Source organism: Canis lupus, chromosome 22 (genome assembly GCF_003254725.2).
Source record: "Canis lupus dingo isolate Sandy chromosome 22, ASM325472v2, whole genome shotgun sequence".
Lineage (NCBI taxonomy): Eukaryota > Metazoa > Chordata > Mammalia > Carnivora > Canidae > Canis > Canis lupus.
Genome location: NC_064264.1, coordinates 825,753 through 848,326, shown reverse-complemented (window position 1 = coordinate 848,326; position 22,574 = coordinate 825,753). Strand labels below are relative to the sequence as shown.

Here is a 22,574-nt window from a genome sequence, read left to right as displayed (position 1 = left end):
GGCTCCCTGCATGGAGCCTGCTTCTCCTTCTGCCTCTGTCTCTGCCTCTCTCTCTCTCTCTGTCTCTCATGAATAAATAAAAATTTTTTTAAAAGAATATAAAAAATCTAGTATGTGTATTATTACTTTTTTTTAAGTGAAGACATAAGACATGGGGGAAAATGGGAAGTAGATGCTGGAAACTCATTTAGTGGGGATTCTGATGCACGGTGAGTATGTGTAGGGGGCAGCGGAGGGGTTTGTGCAAAAGTGCCCCGGGATCAGAGCTAGCTGGCTCACTTGACACACAAGAGGAATGGGGTTGAAGCCACTCAGTGGTCCTCCTGCATTCCGACAGGACCCCACACCTCTTCTTGCGGAAACAACTTTGTTTCTGACTCTCTAATTCCAGCAGGTAGGTGGAACGTGGTTCTGGAAAGTACTCTGTAACTTCTTACACATCTTTCACACGCGCAGAAGTTTCCATTGACCGTGAAGGACTTTCAGTATGCCGGAGCTCTGTAGCTTAATATTCCTGTGCTCCTCTTCGGGGACCTAACGCTAGAGAGTCAGCTGTGGAATTCAGGGGTACGCCAGGAGGGAGCCTCCGTGTGTTGGGAAGCACCTGTTTGGAATCCGGGCCATCGGGGTAAGAACCCAGAGCCTGACACCTAGGGCTTCACACAGTTGTGGAGTTAGAACCTGGCCTTTTCTGTCCCCTCCTTGCATCATCCCAAGCACTGTCCTCGGAGGCCAGGGTGTATTTTGATCCAAAGCAACTACCAACGACACTGGAGTTTTACTGCCAAGTGTGCAAATCGGTTGGCCTCTTAGGACCTCATTTCCGGGCTGGAGAGCCAGCTAACAGGCGGGCTGTCCCTTGCTCTTCTCCCCCAGGACGATGCTCTGGGGAGACCCGTGTGTGGGCGCCCTGCTCCCACGGGTACGAGGCTGCCCCAGCTCCAGAACGGCTTGCCGAGCAGTCGTGTGTCTTCCATCGGCACTTGCCAACTGTGTCCTTGATCCCCTACCTCCTTCTCTCCTCTTCTCTCTCTCTCCCCCTACCACCTTCACACACACACACACACACACACGTGTGTGCGCTCACTTACTGCCTCAAATATAACCCACTCCTTGGTGACCAAAGTCCCTGAACACTGGTGACACCTCAGTTGTCACTAGAAGCCCCACTCTCTTATCTGCACCCCAACCTCGTACTCCATTGGCCTCAACTTTGAAGAACTACTAACACTTTAAATTCAGGACACCTGAAATTATAAAAATCTATTACTTATTAAATCTGTACACAGTGATTCATGATCTACTCTCCAAAAACAGTTGAAAAGACAACAGGAGGCCAAAAGGACGTACCCGCACCTTTGCACAAGCGGCTCTGGGTACGGGTTTCCCAGGCCCTGAACCGGCTCCTGTCGGAGTTGTCTGGTCTCCAGCACCCCGCAGCTGGCAGCCCCACACTCACTTTCCCTACAGTCTATACCGTGTTGTTGGATTGCTGTGTATAGTGTCGGGTATCATGTCATCCTGTCTGACAAATGCTTCTCAGGAAAACACACAGATCAGTGGCCATCCGGTCCCAGCGCGCAGGCCTCAGGCCCTGTCCCACCTGCCTGGTGGCCGCCCTAAACCATCCATCAAGGCACCGGTAAAACGAGATACTCCTTCCTTGCCAGATCGTCCAGGACTTTGAGAGAACAGTCCTGCTGCCAGCCGGAGAGGCTGTGGGAAGCGAGCCTGGTGGGGAGGAAAGAAAAGACGACTTCTGGAGGCCAAGTTGGAAAACGAGGTGCAAAGTCTTGAAATATCGTATTCCCTTGGCTGCAGCGACAGCCACTGGCAGGAACCGGGGAAGCAGTCGGGAAGGTGCAGAGCTTCCCTGCAGCGTGTGACCCCCAGCTTGCAGGAAGGCCAGAAGGGGAGCCGAGGGAGGTCGCCCCGCCTTGCCTGTGCCTCGGGCCTGTGGGGTCGGTTGTGGCCCCAGCGGCCAGCACTGCACCTGCGCAGCTCGGGGGAGCCCTGGTGCAAGGAGGCGCTCCAACCCCGGAGGGGCCTTGAGGACGCCTCCCAGCTTCCGTGTGCCCCACGAGCTGCAGCCCTTGACACGTACTAAGTGGTTTAGTGCCTATTTTTCAAATGAAAGTGAAAACAACTTCAGTTAGATTCTCAAAAGAACTAAGATTTTTTTAAAAGATTTTATTTATTTATTTATTTATTCATTAGACACAGAGAGAGAGAGAGGCAGAGACACAGGCAGAGGGAGAAGCAGGCTCCATGCAGGGAGCCCGAGGCGGGACTCGATCCCGGGTCTCCAGGGTCACGCCCTGGCCCCGAGGCAGGTGCTCCACCGCGGAGACCCCCGGGGCGCCTGGAAACGCTATAATGTCTTAATTACCTCCCCGTGACCTCAGTAAAGAACATGCATTCTTCCCAAAAAAGCAGAATAAAAAGTGACCCAGGAGCTGTAACAGGATTCTACCTCCGCCGACCTGCCGCGAGGGGGCCTGGGGAGCAGCCGTGGGCCCCCACCCCGGGGCGGGGAGGGCCCACCTCGCAGGGGCCAGGCTTCCACTCAGGCCTCTTTATTCTTCTTTTTCGAGGCCTTCTTAGTGCAGCCGTGGGCCGGCGCCCCACGAGGGAAAGCGAAGCCCCAGCGGTCGCAGGGCTCACAGCCCTAAACTGGGCGCCGTCCCTGGGGCTGCGATGGGCCTCAGTGCGGGGCGAGGTCTCCGCCAGAGCTTGCCCCCCGCCCCCCCCCAGTCTACACCCGCCCCCGGGGCGCCGCGCCCAAGGCTACCCGCTCCTCCTGGCCTAGAGGCGGAGGCTGCCTGCTGTTCATCTTCTGGGGACGAGCGCGCCCATGTCGCTGTCCGGGGGAGCCCAGGGCACCCAGGTGCCGCCTTTAACCCCCGCTGGGAGGCCTGCAGCCCGCGGCGGGGCATCAGGTGAGCCGGCAGGGCGCGGGGCTCCCTGAACTTCGGGGCTCCGGGGGGGGGGCGGCGAGCGGAGGGGCTTCCCTGGAAGCGGATGCAAGCGCGGGTTCCCGCCCCAAGAGACCAGCCGCCAGCACGGAGCTCGGGACCGCGGGGTGGAGCCGCAGGTGCGCCCGGCTGGGACCCTCGGGATCTGCGCAGGCGCGGCCCGGGCCAGGCTCCGAGCTCCGCGGACGCAGGAGGACGCCTCCCAGGCCTCGGGGTCCGGAGGGTCCCTTTGGGTTATGGTCTCGCTGTTCTGGGCCGACGGGGGGGGCCACGGGGGGGCCACGGGGGGCCACGGGACCGACAGGTGCAGCTCCGCGGGGAGTCATGGTGAGAACGTGCCCTCCAAGGAGGCACCGCAGGGCCCGGCAGGACAGCAAGAGCGCTGGGCGGGGGCGGGGCGGGCAGGTCCAGGCAGGGCCCCAGGAGCCCCCCGCCCCGGGTGCCCCGGAGAGACCCCGCCCCCGGGTGCCCCAGGAGAGACACCGCCCCCGGGTGCCCCAGGAGAGACCCCGCCCCCCTGGTGTCCCAAGAGAGACCCCGCCCCCCGGGTGCCCCAGGAGAGACACCGCCCCCGGGTGTCCCAGGAGAGACCCCGCCCCCCTGGTGTCCCAGGAGAGACCCCGCCCCCCTGCTGTCCCAGGAGAGACCCCGCCCCCCTGGTGTCCCACGAGAGACCCCGCCCCCCTGGTGTCCCAGGAGAGACCCCGCCCCCAGGGTGCCCCAGGAGAGACCCCGCCCCCCTGCTGTCCCAGGAGAGACCCGCCCCCGGGTGCCCCAGGAGAGACCCCGCCCCCCTGCTGTCCCAGGAGAGACCCGCCCCCGGGTGCCCCAGGAGAGACCCCGCCCCCCTGGTGTCCCAGGAGAGACCCCGCCCCCGGGTGCCCCAGGAGAGACCGCCCCCCTGGTGTCCCAGGAGAGACCCCGCCCCCAGGGTGCCCCAGGAGAGACCCCGCCCCCCGGGTGTCCCAGGAGAGACCCGCCCCCGGGTGCCCCAGGAGAGACCCCGCCCCCCGGGTGTCCCAGGAGAGACCCGCCCCCGGGTGCCCCAGGAGAGACCCCGCCCCCCGGGTGTCCCAGGAGAGACCCCACCCCCCTGGTGTCCCAGGAGAGACCGCCCCCCTGGTGTCCCAGGAGAGACCCCGCCCCCGGGTGCCCCAGGAGAGACCCCGCCCCCCGGGTGTCCCAGGAGAGACCCCGACCCCCGGGTGTCCCAGGAGAGACCCCGCCCCCCGGGTGTCCCAGGAGAGACCCCGACCCCCGGGTGTCCCAGGAGAGACCCCACCCCCCTGGTGTCCCAGGAGAGACCCGCCCCCCTGTTGTCCCAGGAGAGACCCCGCCCCCGGGTGCCCCAGAGAGAGACCCCACCCCCCGGGTGTCCCAGGAGAGAGACCCCCGACCCCGGGTGCCACAGAGAGAGACCCCGCCCCCGGGTGTCCCAGGAGAGAGACCCCGCCCCCGGGTGCCCCAGGAGAGACCCCGACCCCCGGGTGTCCCAGGAGAGACCCCGACCCCCGGGTGTCCCAGGAGAGACCCCGACCCCCGGGTGTCCCAGGAGAGACCGCCCCCCTGGTGTCCCAGGAGAGACCCCGCCCCCGGGTGCCCCAGGAGAGACCCCGCCCCCCGGGTGTCCCAGGAGAGACCCCGCCCCCCGGGTGTCCCAGGAGAGACCCCGACCCCCGGGTGTCCCAGGAGAGACCCCGCCCCCCGGGTGTCCCAGGAGAGACCCCGACCCCCGGGTGTCCCAGGAGAGACCCCACCCCCCTGGTGTCCCAGGAGAGACCCGCCCCCCTGTTGTCCCAGGAGAGACCCCGCCCCCGGGTGCCCCAGAGAGAGACCCCACCCCCCGGGTGTCCCAGGAGAGAGACCCCCGACCCCGGGTGCCACAGAGAGAGACCCCGCCCCCGGGTGTCCCAGGAGAGAGACCCCGCCCCCCTGGTGTCCCAGGAGAGACCCCGACCCCCGGGTGTCCCAGGAGAGACCCCGACCCCCGGGTGTCCCAGGGGAGAGACCCCGACCCCGGGTGCCCCAGGAGAGAGACCCCGCCCCCGGGTGCGAGAGGGAGCCAGCTTTCAGAGCCCCTGGAGTCAGCTCTCTGTTGTCAAGGGGCCCAGAGGCCGTCACCACTAAATGGGCAGGAATCATTTTACTGCTCACCTATCTTCCCAGTGAATGCTTTTCAACGCCAAGTGTTTACCTTTCCAAAGAATAAAGACTCCTAAAAAGGGTGGTGGAGTTTATGGCTGCAGGAAACTGGCTCCCAGGTGGCTCTGCTGACAGGTTTATAAGGCCAAGGGAGTTCGTAAGGTAAAAAGAATTTCTGAGCAAATATATTTTTAGGAAATGGATGTTTCGCTTTTTTTCCCTTTTAACCAATATGCGGGTCATTTGCGTTGATCTCATTAATGGACTATGAAAACTGGTTGAAATGAGGTGTTGTTTTTTAAGTGTGAACAAAAGTACCAATGTGTATTTTGTTTTGTTTTGTCTTGTTTTAAAAGATGAGCTCAGTAAAAGACACCTTTGGGTCTTCGAATATATGTATTTTGTCTGTTTTTAAAATGGCTGATCTGCCAAAGTTATTTTATTCATGTTTTAGCAAATGAATACTGTGTTGTTTATAGTGTCCAGAGCACTCGCCCGAACAGGCACCTTGACACGGCCAGGATTTGGTCGTTGGAGGATTAATAGCAGAGTAGATGCCGTTGTCTCGGTTGCATTCATGATTATATGGATATGATGTTTATTAAAACGTCTGGTTTTTAAACAATTGCCATGGAAGTCGGAAGGAAGGCAGGGGAGCAGCAGAAGGGCTTGGGGACTGGAAATGGTACCACAGCCCACGCACTTCTGGCAGGACGGGCCTGCACAGCCAGGAGAATTGTGTGGAGAACACGGGCTCCGAGAGCAAGTCTTCACCCTCTTGCAAGTATCCTCAAGCCTCAGTGGCACCACCAGTGATTAATATGTTGGCGTCAGACCCTGGGTTGTCCCACTGTCTTAAGGCTTTAGAAATCCTTTCTCTTCCCTGGAGCAATGAGGTCTGGATAGATGCTCTGCCCCGATGATAAGCTAAGAAAAAATCCTGAATACTTTAAACCCATCTTGAGGCTTCAAAATACCTACACGCTCTGGAAAGTGAATCCCGAATTGTTTTTTCTTTAAAGGGTCTTCACAATGAGCTGCTTCAATCCTTGAGAGCAATCACATTGAATTTGAAATATGAATGTCCATGTACTTTCCCGGGTAAGTGTAAAGCTGGGGGGTCTGTCTCTCCCCGTGTCTTCCTGGAAGTTGTGGAAGGTAAAAGTAAAGTCAGAAATGAACATAAGAGGGTTACCTGGGGGCTCAGGGTTGTGCATCTGCCTCGAGCTCAGGGCGTGACCCTGGGGCTTCTCCCTCTGCCTGTGTCTCTGCCTCTCTTTCTCTCTCTCTCTCTCTCTCTCTCTCATAAATAAATAAAACCTTAAAAAAAATAAAATAAAAAATAAAAACCAAAGTCATTTAAAGACACTGATGCAAAAATACAAAGCAAAATCCTACCAGACTCAAGTGACTCATTAAAAGAACAGTATAGTAACAAAGCGGGATTTATTCCAGGCAAAGATGGTTCAATTTTAGGATGTCTACTTCTATGAATTCACCAAATAAATGATCAAAGAGAAAACCGTGTGTTTTTCCCTGTAGATGCTTTGAAGATGTGTAATAAAATTCAGCCTCCATTACTGACCTAAAAAAAATTCAGTGACAAGGAATAGATGTGTACTTGCTAACATAAACCAAGTTGAGGGTCAGCGTTATGTGTATGGGGCACCTGGGGGGTTCAGTGGGTTAAGCACCTGCCTTTGGCTCAGGTCATGATCCTGAGGTCCTGGGATCGAGTCCTACATGGGCTCCCTACTTATAGGGCGTCTGCTTCTCCCTCTGCCTCTGCTTTCTGTCCTCAACCCCCCCCCACTCATGTTCTCTCTCTCTCTCTCTCTCACTCGTTTTCTCTCTCAAATAAATAAAATCTTTTTTAAAAAGTCAACATTATATTTAAAGGAGACTAAAGTCAAGAATAAGCTGAAAATGTTATACGCGGTAAAAGAGAAATTTGGCACGTAAGAAGTGAAAAGAAAAATCATCATTATCTGCAAATGACTTATTTGTGTGCTTGGATGACCCAAGAAGATCGATCATCTGAAAAAAGTCTATGAAAATAAGAATTTAGTAAGGTGGCTTCATACAAAATCAATTTTGTATGAAAATCAATAGAATTTTCAAAAGCTTTCATACATTTAAAAAACTGCTTAGGAGATATAACGAAAGACCTTTTTACACTCAGAATAACAACAACAAAAAAGCTAAAATAACCAAGAATGATGTTTTAGATCTTTATGAAATAAAGACTTTGATCCTAAAAGACACAAAAGCAGCTTTAAACAAATGCAGGCATACCATGTGCTCAGATAAAAGGAACGACTATCCTAAAGACGGCAAGTCTCCCTAAATTAAATCTCCCTGTGTGTAATTCCAATTAGTATTACTGCCAGATTATTTTACAACTCAACAAGTTGACTCTAAAGCTCATATGAGAAAATAAATTAGAATATTCAGAAGAAGTCTTTGAAACAAGACTAACAAGGTGTACACTAGCCATCTCACATATTATAGTTTTATGTTACAAAAATTAAGAGTGTGATATTACATGAATAGACAAAGAATCAAAATAAAAATACTGCAAATAGACCTAAAAGTGTACTAAGACTTCATATATGATAGAAGTAACAAATCAGTAGCAAAAATACAGGCCTATTTAATATGTAGTTTTAGGGCAAGTAGCAATTTAGAAAAAAATTAAGTTAGGTCCATGCATGGGGATGAATTCTAAATGGATCAAAGATTAAATTAAAGATAAAAGAAATGGAAGAAATAAGGGAGACTTAAACATAAAATTCTTAAAAAAAAATTCTTCCTGGCAAAAATCAATATGAACAAAGTTGAAAGACAGGATAACTGGGAAAAACTATCTGTACCTCATATCACAAAGTACCAATTTTCTACAAACTGAGCTATAAAAGGACAAACCACTGGAAAAATGGGCAAGGAATTGGCACTTTAAATGACTGGAAATGCACCAAATTGCAAATGTATCAGTCCTTTGACGCACTGATTCCAGTTCTGGGGATTTATAAACCTGCACCTGTGCGAAACAATGTATAGGTGAGATCATTCGTGTCATCGCTGATTGACACAAGATTGGAAACACCCGAACGTTGGTCTCCAAGGGGCTAATTAACTGAATGATGTGCATCTGCATGATGTGTTCAGGTTGTCAGTGGCTATGTAGCAAACGACCTCAAACTACAGTGATTAGGACAAAAATGTGTTATCATCTCTCCGTGTTCCGTGGGCTGAGTGGACTCAGCTGGGCGTTGGGTGGGGTTGCGGTCAGGTGTCCCGTCTGGGCGCCACGGCCCGGTGAGCCAGCTGGGCCCGGCCCACACCTCTGCGCCGTCTCCCCAGAAGCCTAGCTCGGTGTCCACACAGTGTGGTGGCCTCAGGGCAGCCAGATGCGCCCGAAGCCTCTTCCCCCACCCCCGGGGGACGGTCCCAAATGCGGAAGGTGGAGGCAGCAAGCCTCTTGCACCTAAGCTGCGTCCACAGCATCACTTGCGCTGTATTCCATTAACGGCGCTGTTATCGAATGAATCGTTAAGTCTGGCACGTGTTCAAGGCCAGGGAAGGAGAATCGACCCCTCAACGGGAAGACGAACAGAAGATGGGGCTTTAATGTGCCACATATTGAAAACATGCAGTTGTAAAAAAAAAAAAAACGAGGATGTTCTCTGTATGCGGACGTGAAAAACGTCAGGTTCTATTGTTAAGTGAAAAACCTTAGAACAACGTAAGTAGCTCCGTTTACACCAAGTAGGCAGGCGTGGGGAATAAAAACACCCAGGTTTGTTTGCTTCTATTTTCATAAAGAAAATAAGAAATCAGTTAGAAATGCTTATCTCTGATGAGAACAGTGGGTGTGGTTAGGTTCAGAGGTAGAAGAAAGACTTCTTGGCTTTTATGTTATTTTGACTTTTGAAATGAACTGAAAAAAAAAAAAAACACTTGGAATTCTTAAATGTAGAGATGCTCAACCTTGCTCGTTTCCTTAGGGACCTGGTGCTATTGGGGGACCCAGGCCATGGGCTCTATTTTGACAATCCCATTGGTCTCCAAGAAATCTTCATTTCACCCTCACAGTGATACAAATCTACCCAGAAAAATAGCCCATTTGGTCCCCCGTTTGGTTATAGCCAATGGCCCCCACGAGCAGTGGTGCCTACGAACCGCCACATGTGCACCGGCCTGGGGATGTGGAAGAGGGACCTTGTTCTTCACCCTCAAACCCAAAGCGCCGTTTCGAACGCAACGTTCAATATGGTGAACCTGTCAGAAGAGAAGAGCAGCCCGCGGAGCGCTGGTCACCGGAGCCAACTGCTGAACATTCGGGAGCTTTCGGAGCCATCGTTCAGCCCCCGGAGCTTGAAATCCACCCTGTGGCTGCTTCCGGGGCGTCATAAATAAGCTAGCATCAGCGTGCAAATGGGTGTGGGAATGAAAAACAGGGAATTGTGGAAGGGAAGGGAGGAGTGTGCACGTGTCCCAGGGCCCGGCCGGCGGCAGGTGGACGTTATGCTTCCTTCATCAGGGAGCCTGGGGGTCTCCACTTCTGTTTCTGTAAGAAGCTGTATAGACGTGGACCATGGAAGGATTTTTATTAGTTAACATTCTTTTAAAGATTGATTTATTCATGATTATTCATGATAGACACAGAGGCAGAGACACAGGCCGAGGGAGAAGCAGGCTCCCTGCAGGGAACTCGACGCGGGACTCGATCCCGGGACCCGGAGTCACTGTCCTGGGCCGAAGGCGGATGCTCACCGCTGAGCCCCCAGGGCGCCCTTAAATAGTTGACATTTCCTGCACAGTCACATGTGCTCCGCATATCTCACTAGTCACCCTAACGACGTCTTGACGCGAGCGCTCTGATGGTTTCCGTCCACAGAGCTGACACGCGGAGCACAAAAGGGGAAAATGAGCGGCATCAGCCCGGGAGCCACGAGCCAGCTTCCAAATCCGGTGGCTTGGCCCCAGTGCCCACTCGTTTCAGCATCACGCCGTCAATCCTTCCCGGTACTACTCGGAAAACTTGGGAACTCGTGGTGAAGAAAACTAAAGTCACCCGTAATTCTAGCTCCCAAAGATGATCGCTGTTAACCTAAGTCAGTGGCTTTCAACCGGTCCCTCAGCTCAGTCCCTCTGAGGACTACGGTAACTGTAAGCGGGGCTCCCCCGAAAAGATCTTCTCCAGGGTGTGAAGGGTGCAATCTGAAAAATCGCACATTTGGCTTTTTTATATGGTCCCCTCGCTGTCTCGTTTTATTTCTTCTTCTCAGAAATGGCAGGTTTTCAACGTGCACATTGTCCACGATCAGGTGTAAAGAAATGGGATGCGATTTTACTAGAGGGGTTGACGGGGCTTTCCTGCGCTCACGGTCGGGTCCCCACTATACCCTCCTCGGACAGCGTCGGCTCTACTTTTCTCAAGATGCCGAGTATCGCGGTGATGTGCGCACGTGGTCACATACAGAGCCACGACATATATGTCACCCGAGAGCCAGGTTCATATTCCAACAGGCAGGTGCACGTGTGCACACGCACGCACACACACAGTTTTGGAAGAGTTGCGGCAAAATCAAAGTGGATTTTGAATTTCAGATTCGACATTGAAAAAGTCGCAGAAATCAAAAACAAAAAGTCGCAATCACAAGATGATCATGATATTTTCAAATAAATGTGCCAAAGAGAAGAAAAAAAAGCAAAACAAACCTCCTCTTCAATCAGAGGTGGTTTTTTAAAAAACTTCCAAATGGGTGGCAAATGGTTGCATCTGAACATTTTTAGAGATTTCTCTGTGACCTGATTTATTTTTTTTCCAACTGTTTGGTTAAAAAAGAATACTTTTTGATATGTAAAGAACTTATAATGAAGACGTTGAGCCCAGTTCTTTGCGAACGACACATGCTAATAGCGGATCGTGGATACCAACCGGTTGAATGACATTAGCTATGACCTATATTTCGAGGCTAGTTGACCTCTGTTTTAGCTCTTTTTTTGATTTTCAGTACTTTTAATTCCTGATTTTTAATTGGTCTTCCCATTTTCTTTCCTCTCTGTGGTCCTTAGTGCTTGTGACACAGGGCGGCGTTGCTGGGCCCCGGGGGATGCGGCTCCTGCTGCTTGGCTGCGCTCCTAAAGCAACCCGTTCTTAAGTGATTTGCAACTTCAGTGTCTTATGCTTGTCACTAGTGTTTTCTTTTCTTTTTTGTTTTTAAAGATTCCATTTGTCTATTCATGAGAGACACAGAGAGAGAGAGAGAGGCAGAGACACAGGCAGAGGGAGAAGCAGGCTCCATGCAGGGAGCCCGACGCGGGACTCGATCCTGGGACTCCAGGATCACGCCCTGGGCCAAAGGCAGCGCTAACCGCTGAGCCACCCAGGCTGCCCTCACTAGTGTTTTCAACCCTTTTTTACTGAGGTCTTTACGTAAGAGAATAATGATTATTTTTCATTTCTGCAGTGCAAGCTCATTATTCTAATATTTTCAAACCCATGTATCCAATAGACGTGGAAAAAGTAAAGCTAATGTTTCCAGACGCAGAACTTTCTTTCTAAATATGGGACCACAGCCGTTAGTCGAACCTCCTCCGTGTTTCCACCCTCGGAGAAGGTCAAACAAGTCAGAGGGTGCAGCGTGTGTCACTCTCATGTTTATTAGTCATCAGCAAATTAGTGAATGTTCTGCGTCCTGAAACCTCTGGTTTTGTTCCATTAATGTCTTCTCCCTGCAGTGGGGCCTCGCGGACTTCCACGGTGGCAGGTGGCGAGGGGGGCAAGTGGTAGCAGGTCCTGTGGAGAGCTGCTTTATGTATTCTGGGACATGCCTAGTTTACAATATGTTTTCAGAAAAATAACATGCCTTCTTGCCTTTTCTCTCCATTTTACCTGTCATCAGCTTTCGTGTTCGTCCAAGGCAGCCACGTAGTGGAGAAATTCAGGGACTTCTCACGTGCAGAGCCTGCTCTCCGGTGTTTCTTCCCCGACAGAAGAAAGCAACAACCAGGATCCGAGGGGGGCTTCACTTCTTGCTGATATTAGTGAATTTTAACACAACTTCAGACACACGGAGGGATGAATGACTGTATGTTTCAGGCTCTGATTTAACCATTTGCATAAACTGCTGGATATCTCATGGAAAAAATTGAGTGTTTTTTTTTAATTAAGATTTTATTTATTTATTCATGAGACACCCAGAGAGAGAGGCAGAGACACAGGCAGAGGGAGAAGCAGGCTCCATGCAGGGAGCCCGATGCGGGACTCGATCCCAGGACCCCAGGGTCACGCCCACTGAGCCACCCAGACATCCCGGGAAAAATTAAGGTTTAACTTTTATTCAGGTCTCTCCCATTCAGTTCACTGCAACCACGTGTCTGACATTAGTAGCTGTGTTGGGGGCGCAGGAGCGAGCACCCACCTTCCCCCCTACTCTCTGCTGGAACATTAGCGAGGCTGCGGCCTGGCGACCAGAGCCACGGCCAGAGTTGGGGGTGCAGGTGGGGGCCCTACAGCTGAATCCCAGTTCTTTTTTTTTTTTTTTAATTTTTATTTATTTATGATAGTCACACAGAGAGAGAGAGAGAGAGAGGCAGAGACACAGGCAGAGGGAGAAGCAGGCTCCATGCACCGGGAGCCCGACGTGGGATTCGATCCCGAGTCTCCAGGATCGCGCCCTGGGCCAAAGGCAGGTGCCGAACTGCTGCGCCACCCAGGGATCCCTGAATCCCAGTTCTTACACTTGGCTCTGCGTCCCTTTCCCCATGCCTAACATCAGATGACAGCAGTACCCACCTCGTGCCCCAGGACGAGAGCCCTTGGCTGGGGCTTGGCACATAACCGTGGGCGACCAGCCGTAGCCGCGACAGCATTGCCCCCAGGCTTTCCGGCACGAGCACCGATGTATCTAACAGGGAAGGTGGGCTGGAAGCTGTTCCACCACGGAGGCGTCAGGAGCGACCAGCTCCAACAGGAGCGCCGGGGGAGAGGGATGCAGAGCATGCGACGACCGGAGCTGTGCGTGCGGCAGGTGAACGCAGGTGCATGGAGCAGAGCCTGCCTTCGTCGTGCTGCCTCCGCGAGGATGAGCCCAGCCGCTCGCCGACACCCCAGATCTATGAACTCTCATCACACAGTTAATTATTCCTAGATTTCTCTGCACCCTTGAAACCTATTCTATTTATTTAACTGTCCCCCGGGAGCGCAGTCGCCTTTGTCTCCGTGGCACAGCCAGTCATGTAAAACTACTGCATCTGTCGGACTTCTCCGTGTGGCGCATAATTGCTTGATTTCCATTTGAAAGTGCGGCCCTGACATGACGACTACACAGACCCACCAGTGACAACAATGATGGCCCGACACCCCCAAGGGGCCGGGGTGCATAATGCTGCGCTAAATATGTGCACCAAATGCACACTTGCCTTCAGACACACCAGCTCTGGGTTTACAGCTGCAGATGAAGGATTCCTCGGGAACAAAAAATTTAAACAAAAAATTTAAAAAAAAAAAGAATAAAGAAAAAGAAACCAACAGATTAGCATCAGCATGAGTCTGGTGGAGCCAGATGGCTCTCTGTGGCAATCGAGCTCTCCCGCTTTCTTCCAGTGACCCCGAGCAGCAGGCCGAGCCCGCTACGAGGGGACAGCAATGATCTCATTCCCCAGCCAGGCACATGACTTGCCTTCTTTCTCCCACACGCACGCCAGCTGAAGGGAAGTTGGGAAAAAAGGGTGAAAAAGAGGGGACGGCGAGTCTGGTCATGGAAAAGAATCAGCAGTGGTACCTAGAGGAGGGGTGAGGCCCCAGCGGCTGCCAGGCCCCAGCACAGGCTCGGATGGCCCTGGAGGAAGCCGTGGGACGAGGAAGGGGAAGGGGGGGGACCCCGGCCACGGTCAGGCCCTCCACCCGTGTCCGCGTCCCTGACTCCTGCTGTATGCGCTGGGGGCCGCGGAGGGCGGGCAGAGCTGGCGGGGAAGCCACACGACCAAGCGGGGCTCCGCTGGGGTAAGGACGGTGCGGCTGTTTTCCAGCTCTTGCTGAGGAGCGTGGCCCCAGTGACTGTCACAGTCCTTGGCAGCCAGTGTGGTGCTGGAGCCGGGCCCTCATCTGCTTGCACGCGAGCTGGCTGTGCTGGGGCTGGGGTCTGGGGTGCAGGGGCTGAGGGGCCCGGCCTCCTGGGGTTCCCAGGGGAACAAACCTAAAGATTGTGGGTGTGGGACATCCCCGCCCTCGCAGGTGCTCCCAGGTCCTCAGGCCTGGAGGGCGCTGGGCCTGGACTCGCGGTGCCTCCCCCGCTGGGGAAAGCGCGAGCAGTTCACAACCCAAAGTGCACTCCTGGAGGGACAGGCAGGTGTCCGGCGATGGCCGTGCGGCCCTGGCGGGGCTGTAGGGGGTGCGGGCATCCCTGGCACTGGGGCTCGGAGGCTGCAGCACGGACGTGTGTCCCCGGAAGGATGCTGTCAAGGGCACCAGGGCCCACCCAGCACATCGGCAGCCTGGCTCCGTGTCCCCAGGCCCCGGAAGGGGGTCTCCCCCAGCGTGTCCCCGGAGTGGATGGAAGGCTCCAGATGCAGGGCACACATTCATTTGCAGCCAGAAATCATTATTTCAGTCATAACAAACCCGGGACAAACTCCCCTGCACTTCCACCCGGGGCCGGGCACCTGCTTCACAACTTCGGGCAGTCGGGGCACCAAGGGACCCCAGGGCCGCATCCTGTTGGGCGGGGAGCAAAGCAAGCTGCCGGCCGGTGCCCAGGCACCAGGTCCCGCTGTCCTCCTTCCAAGACGACAGCAGGCCGCCCGGCCACACCGGTTTGCTCCATGGTCCCCACAATCCTACACCCCACGCATGCTGGGGGCCCTGGGCTGCGCTCCTCCCCCCGAGCTAAAGGACTGTGGAAGACAGCCAGAGGGCAAGCCGCGAGAACTGGAAGCTGGATGGCGGCCCCGGGGCCCACGTGTGCAGGAAAACCCCTTAATAGGAGTATTAAGAAAAAGAAAAGAGATTCCTAGCATTTGAAGAGGGTTTGCACCGCGTGGGTGACGCACGTAGATGCTTCGTGTGTCTGTCACTACATTCCCCGGAGGCGGGCCCTGAATTAGCCCGATTTATGGGAGGGGCACAGAGGCAAGAGATGTCCAGCGGCTTCCCCAAGCTCACCCCCGCTCCAGGCTACCCTGTGGCACCCCACGCTGCCACCCAGAGCGGGACGTGTCCTGGGGGTGCCAGGGGCCCAGGGATGTGCCCCTGGGGGTGCGGGGGGGTCCTGGACAGGTCCCTGGGGGTGAGGGACGGGCCTGGGTCAGTCCCCGGGATGCGGGGGACCTGGATGGGTCCCTGGGGGTGAGGGGCAGGCCTGGGTCGGTCCCCGGGATGTGGGGCGGGCCTCGAGGTGCCCACCCACCCTGAGGGCGTCACCGGGGAAAGTGCATGTAGTCCATGTAGCCCGCAGGAGGCCGTGCCGGCTGTGCCCGGGGGGTCGTTGTCCGGGGTGCCGGGGCACAGCCTTGCAGACACCCTGAGAGCAAGCAGGCCTCGGTCAGGAGCCCCCGTGCCCCACCCCTGCCCCCGCGGTGTCACCTGGCCTCGTGGCTGGACCTGGGGCCACAGGATCCCCAGGGCTGGGAATGACAATGATTTCCTTGCACAGCCCCTGGTTACGTGGTGATTCATAACCGCGGGGTGTGGGGCGCTCCCCCGCCTCCCCCCACCTAGCCGACCCCTAACGTGACCCACAGCGTGGGGTGGGGTGCAAGTGGGCCCCGGAGCCTCGCCCACCCGGGAACCACAGCATGGGAGCTTGAACACCCTTTACCCCTGTCGGGGGGAAACAGAGGCCCCACGGCCCACTGACCACTCTTGGGAACAAACCGATCTCGGCCTCGAGGCGGGGAGGGGGGCTGGCGTTGAACCGAGAAGTAAAAGCACATTTTCCAGACTTGTCAGGATTGTGTTTGTTTCTAGACCTTTATTCTCAAAGGGACAACAGGGAAGAGACCCAGCCTAGGAAGTCTGCAGCTGAGACAGGACCTTGTGCCCGGAACACCGAGTTCGGGGACAGCGAAGCCCAGGGCTGGTGCCCCCGTGTCACAGGACTGCACAGAAACCCGACAGCCTGGCCCCCGGCCCATCAGGTGTCACCGTGCGCTGGTCGCCTGCCTCCGCAGAGTCCCCGCCCGCCACCGCCACCGAGCTGCCGTCAGGGCTGCGCTCACCAGAAGCTGGAAGGAGACAAGGAGGCGGGCAGGTGAGCCAAGCTTCACCGCGGCCTCTGTGGTCAGGCCTCGTCACCCGAGCCCGGCCCCAGGACCGAAGGCTCAGCACGGGCGCTCTGGGCCTCCTGTCCCACCTCCCGGCAGGAGCATGTTCCTCGCCGAGGCTGAACTGCCCGCCCAGACCTCGGCCTCATCACTCTTGTATTTCCTGTCCCCCCTGGTGTCACCCTTTGGGTCACCTGCCAGGTCAGGTCTCTACCTGGACGTGACCCACAGCACAGCTCGAGTCTCCCGACTGTGCTGGCCCTGGGACTATCTACGGGTCGGCACATGGGTACCACGCAGGCCCAGGGTCAACCTAGGACGGCCACAGCTCACCGTCGGCCCCTCGGGGCCTCGTCTGTCCTCATCTGGCAAGTGAGGAGACGATGACTACACCTGCCTCCCCGGCTTGTTGTAACCAGTCAACGAGATGGTTTACATAAAGGGATTAATACAACGGTAACACTCGAGATGCCGGTTCTTAGTCTAAGTATGGAAGGGAGCCCAGAGACCAGGCGGGGGGGTGGGGGGATGCAGCCACCCCGGACCCGGAGCCAACGGAAACCAGAAGGCTGACGGAAGGCCCTGTCTCCACCTCATCCTGCGCTCCCTGCGGTTTCACTAGGAAAGGTTTGCATCTAAGGTTCTCAACTCCTGTATCATCCCGGTTCCTTTTCCTTTGTCTTTACGCTAATCATTGTTCCAGACACATTTGAGCTCAGAGAGGTTCACATACTAGGTTTGTGGGTCTAAGCTTCTAGAAATCAGGAAACGCAGGACGGCTTCTACCTTCAGCCTTCTGTTCCTGCTTCAGCCTCCTTCCCGAACCGGGATCAGTGACTAACCCTGTTCTCGGATCCTGAGACCATCTGCTAATGTGCTGGTGGGTAAGGAATAAGTGGGGATACACGTGTGCAAAAACTGGGGCTACGGGGCCTGCCCCAGGCTCTCCTTGTCTCTGGCCCAGGATGAGGTGAGGATTTGGGAAGAGACCCTGGAGCACACAAGGGAGGAGATGGTGGGGCCACTGGTAGCTCCGGGTGACGACTCACGCGGAGCATTCAGTTCACGTGTAAGCTGGGGCTACTCTGGCAAGGAATCAGGCTCGGAAGACCCTCAAACGTGGCATTTTGTAGGGTATCCCCATTTTGTAGGGAGCGACAGAGGTGCAGATGTGAGCTACACGGTCATCCCGGCTCGAGGGTACCTCCTCCCCCCTCCCACGCTGCCTTGCAAAACACGGAATCATGCTCAGCACTCTTTTATGCTTTTTAGAAATAATTATTCGGATACGGCTGTTGTGGGTTGTGTGTTTTGCTAACTCTCTACAAGTTTCGTCATTCCAAATACCCTCTAACCCTTCGCTTTGGATCACAGAGGCTACTGCGGTATAGCTTCTCCTTGAAATATAAGCACTAGAACCACTCTTACAGGAACTGAACTTTTCCAAAACAGAAAAATCTGCAAGATCAGTGATAAGGACATGTTTGAAAAGTCTGAGATCAGTTTTGTTGTGAGATCACGGCACACGGAAGGGAGAGGAGCTGATTACAGACAGAAACGCAGTGATCTCTGTTGAGAAGACAGGACTCCCCCCGCACCCCGGAGGTGCCTGTCACTGCCCATCAACACCATCAGCACTAAAGGGGCAACTGACCTCTCCTCATCCAATGTCCCATGGTGCCTCAGTTTCTCCAGATGTAAGAGGCTTGCTACACGATACATCTACCTCCCCCTCAGCCCACAGGGATGTTCTGAGACCCGGTAAGAGAAAACCTCCGCAAGACAGAGCCGTGCACGCCAAGGTGTGTTTCGTGTCTTTGGAGGGGTACCAACAGTGGGGCCGGCCTGACAGAACATAAGCTGAACAAGAGGGGACTCCAACAAAGGAAGCCCTTTACGTTAGCTGTCCACAGGCAGGCTCCAGGGTGAGGTGCCCCCGCTTCCAGAAAGCACCAGAATTTCTTTGCAGCAAAGACAACTCCTCTATTTTCTGGCTTTACCTCTCACAGAGAGTTTTGGGAGTAAATTCAACACCAGGAAAGAGTATCTCTCAGACCCTTTAGCCTCACCGTTATTCAACACCTTCTCGTGTTTTTCTTCCTTCTAACTTCTCTTCTCAAGAATTTTTCCATTTACTTTCCTCGCCCACCCACCCCCCGCCCCGCTTTGTGTCTCTGGCTCCCACAGTAGGTTTTTCTCTCTTCTAACTAGGATCTTTTTTTTTTTTTTTTTTTTTTACTTTTCTGGATTATGTCTTCTTAACTGTGGTCCTCTTTCTCCTCCATTTCTACCCACATTTTTCTTGCACTTTTATTAAACTCTTCTTTCTCCTTCCCTTTTCTGTCCTTGAGGAAAAAGTCCCTGATGGACAAGGAGAAAATATTGGCCAGCGAGCACCACGTTGGGAGAACTGAGACAGCTACGACTGGAGCTAATGGGCCAAACACGGGCCCCGTCAGTTTGAGACAGTGCTGCCCGATGATCCAAACAGGACTTGATCGGCCTGGAACTGAGACTCTCCTGGAATTTCTGCACATCTATGTTTGACATCTTACTCCAATCCAACTCCACGCTCCAGATGGAGGAATAATTTCCTTGTTTGCTTGAGATGAATTTGCACTCTTCTTTTGCTTCTAGAAGGCCATTGCTCCCAGCCCCCAAGGGCTGCCTGTTAGTACCATCACTTTGCAGCAATGAGTGCTCATTACTGTGCCGAGTTGGAAAATGCAGCATCTTGGTTGGTTAGGTTTTCTGACTGAGGATTCCAATGCACGTCTTCCAGGGATTAGTGATATCTAGACACCTGAGGGCATCACACACCAAAACTGAGGTTCAACTTGGCTAGTCTTGGGAAACTCAGAGGCATCTGTAGGGCTCCCAGAACATCAGGGACATCACAGACGTATTACAGGTTTGCAAAAGCGCGAAATAATTGCAGTTTCTGGGACGCCTGGGTGGCTCAGCGGTTGAGCGTCTGCCTTCGGCTCAGGTCATGACCCCGGGATCCCGGATGGAGTCCCACATTGGGTTCCCTTCATGGAGCCTGCTTCTCCCTCTGTCTCTGCCTCTCTCTCATGAATAAATAAATTAAATCTTTTAAAAAATTGCCATTTGTAAAAGGTGACTTCTGGTGCACGACACACAAGTCATGGGGGATACAAGTTACCAGGTCAGGCATGTTGTGTCTTTTTAAAAATTTTAAATTTTAAAAATTTTAAAAATTTTCCTCTCCTGTTTTGAAATGCATTTAAACATTCCAAGGAAAGAAATCGACCAGGTTATAAAACAGTGTATGCATGAGAATCCCAATTTTGTAAAGAGAAACACACATGTGTACACATGCACACAGACCCTCACGTACCTAAGTTTGGCAGATAAGCACCCAAAACTTGGTAGTGGTCTCTCTGATGGAATCACGGGGTTTTTGCTTTCTTCTTTAGACTTATCTGCACTTTATGGTTTTAAAATGATGATAATAATTCAATAGTCCTCCTGTAACATAAACGAACAGACAGTCCAGGGAAGAATCAAAAGCAGCACAGAAACCCACTTCCGAATCTGTTAAGAGTGAATTAAGCGGCTGTAAAAGACATCTTCCCGTTTGGAAAACTGCTGCTGGTAGAGCTCGGTCAACTGTAAAATTGGGGGACGCTGTAGCGCAGCAGTGAGAGCAAAGAGGCGTTCGGGGAAATGCTGCTGCCTCGGGAAACACACGCGGACTCTGGGTCACTGGCGGTCACGACAGACGGGGGGGCCGGAGGGGTCACGAAGGGCACGACGTGGGGTCGCGGGAGGGGTTCCTCCCTGCACCTCAGCTCCCGGGAGAGGAAGATGTGCGAACGCGCGTCTCGGCTTCCCAACTGGTTTCCCCGGACGGGGCAGGGCCTTCGAGTCTTCTCGGTGGTCCTCAGGGCCTCACGGGGTGGGTGCGTCCCGCGGGGCCTGCCGCCGGGTCCCCTCCCCCGCACCCGCACCCGCACCGGCCCGCCCTTCGCTCTGGTCCCCACCGGCCCCGGCGAGCTCTGCCGCGCGGAGAACCGCCCCCCGCTCTCGGGCCGCCCCGCCCCGCCCCGCCCCGCCCCGCCCCGCGAACAGAGAAGGGAGCCTGGACTTCTTCTCCAGGGCATCTTTTTGGGCAAGGTTCCACCCGCGAGAGATTTTTACGCTGGCCTTAAAAATGACCCAGTGGGGTCTCCAGGTTTCCTAGGGGGGGCTGCCGTCCTAGAATCGCCCCCTCCCTCGTCTCCTAGTTCTGTCAGCGGGCAGAGGCCATGGCCTGGGAGAACCAGATCTGCAGCCGCGGAGGCCCGGGCACAGGCGGAGCCCCGACGCCCCGCCCCGACGCCCCGCCCCGCCCCGACGCCCCCTCCCGGCGGGCCCGGCCCAGCGCGGGGGACGCGAGCGCGAGCGGCGACCCACCTACGGCTTCCAGACGACACGCGGCGTCTCCGGCGCTCCTCTGAGCCTCGCGGTGGGCGGGCGCGTGGCCTGCGGCTGAGGCGGCGCCGAGGAGGACTCGCCCGAAGCACGCAGCTGGCGACGGGCGCCAGGCCGCGGCCGGGAACTCGGGTCTCGGGGCGGCCCGGCGGGTCCTCGGCGCGTCCTTCGCAGACGGCCCGGGGACACGCCGCGAGGACCGCCCTGGGCCCGGGGCCGCGCCTGCCCCGCTGCCGCCCCGCTGCCGCCCCGCGCCGCCAGCCCCGGGCCGCCGGGGGCCCTCGGCGCCCAGCCCCGCAGCGGGCTCTCCCCGGGGAAGCCCCGCCGCCCGGGGCTCGCGCGGCCCAGCGCCCGCCTCCCCAGGACGCCGCCGGCTGACGGGCGGCCCCACCTCCACCGAGCCCGAGGCGGGCTGCGCGCCGGGGCGGGCGTCGCCGCGACTTCGGGGAGAGCGGTGCGTTCGCGCCACGGCCGCTCCCCGACAGCAGCGAAGCGACCGACCCTGCCGGCCGCGGCCCCAGCGGCGAGCCCGGACCCTCGACGCCCCGCTCCCGCCCCCGAGGCGCCAGGAGGGCGGCGGGCGGGGCTCCGGCTCCGGCGCCGGCTCCGGGGAAGCACCTGGGCCGGCGGGGCTCCGCTCCAGGGGACGCTCGGCCGCCGCCCTGACCCCCCGCGGCCCCACCACCCAGCCTCCCGCTCCGCCCACCCGCAGCCCCCGAGTCCCGCCGGCCTCCCCGGCGCGCGTCGGCCTTCCCCGGGGCGGCCCTCCGCGGCGGCGCCCCACGACGCCCTCGGACGCCCTCGCCCGCCCCCCGCCCCCCGCCCCGCGACCGCCCGGGACCAGCCCCTGCGCCCGGCTCCGCTCCGCGCACAGGCCGAGTGAGGCCACGCGCCGCGCCTTCAGCCAGCGCCGCCGGGGCCCGACCTGGGGCCCGGCCTCCCCTGTCCCCCCGGAGCCGCAGCAGCTTCGCGGACGCGCCGTCGGACGAACCCAGGGCCGCCACGGCCCGCACGTGACCGGGCCGCCCCCCCACACACGTGACCGGGCCGTCCTGCCCCCACGTGCCGGTGCCGGGAGCGTCGCGGGCCGCGCCCCTGGGCAGTGACGGCGGGTCCGCGGGGACCCTCATGGGGCACCCTGAGCAGAGCGGGCAGTGCTGCAGCCTGCGCCCTCTCAGGATCGCACAGAGGCACCGGCCGCCGCCGCTCCACTCAGACTCGGGGTTGAGCTGGACGGGAGGCCCCGGGCGGGGGCGGGTCCCGCAGACCCCCACGGCGACGCCCCAAGGCCTGTTCCCCCCGACGGCCGGCACCTGGGGTCCGCGGGAGCCGGGGAGGGCGCGGCGGGCTGCGGGCTGGGCCGTCGGCCTCGGGGGCTGGGCCGCCGCCCCTCCGTCCTCCGCGTGTTCCAGGAGCCCTCGGGGCTAGCGGCCTCCGCTGCGACTGGTCCTCAGGCCGAGCGCTCGCCCCGCGGGAAAGAGGAGGCCGCCCGAGGAGCCTCCCGACCGCCTCCCCGACCCGCCCCCCGAGGAGCAGCCGCCCGAGGAGCCTCCCGACCTCCTCCCCGACCCCCCCCCCAGGAGCAGCCGCCCGAGGAGCCTCCCGACCTCCTCCCCGACCCCCCCCCCAGGAGCAGCCGCCCGAGGAGCCTCCCGACCTCCTCCCCGACCCCCCCCCCAGGAGCAGCCGCCCGAGGAGCCTCCCGACCTCCTCCCCGACCCCCCCCCCAGGAGCAGCCGCCCGAGGAGC

At 56.8% G+C, this 22,574-nt stretch overlaps 1 long non-coding RNA gene across 1 annotated transcript; it reads right to left on the bottom strand.

Annotated features, from left to right (window-relative positions):
- Positions 1-16,076: 16,076 nt before the first annotated feature.
- LOC112678937 (uncharacterized) lies at positions 16,077-20,350 on the bottom strand. The gene is made up of 2 exons (XR_003148011.3): positions 19,750-20,350; positions 16,077-16,349 (listed from the first exon to the last, which is right to left on the bottom strand). It is a non-coding gene; the product is annotated as an uncharacterized LOC112678937 (long non-coding RNA).
- Between the last annotated feature and the right edge of the window lie 2,224 nt (positions 20,351-22,574).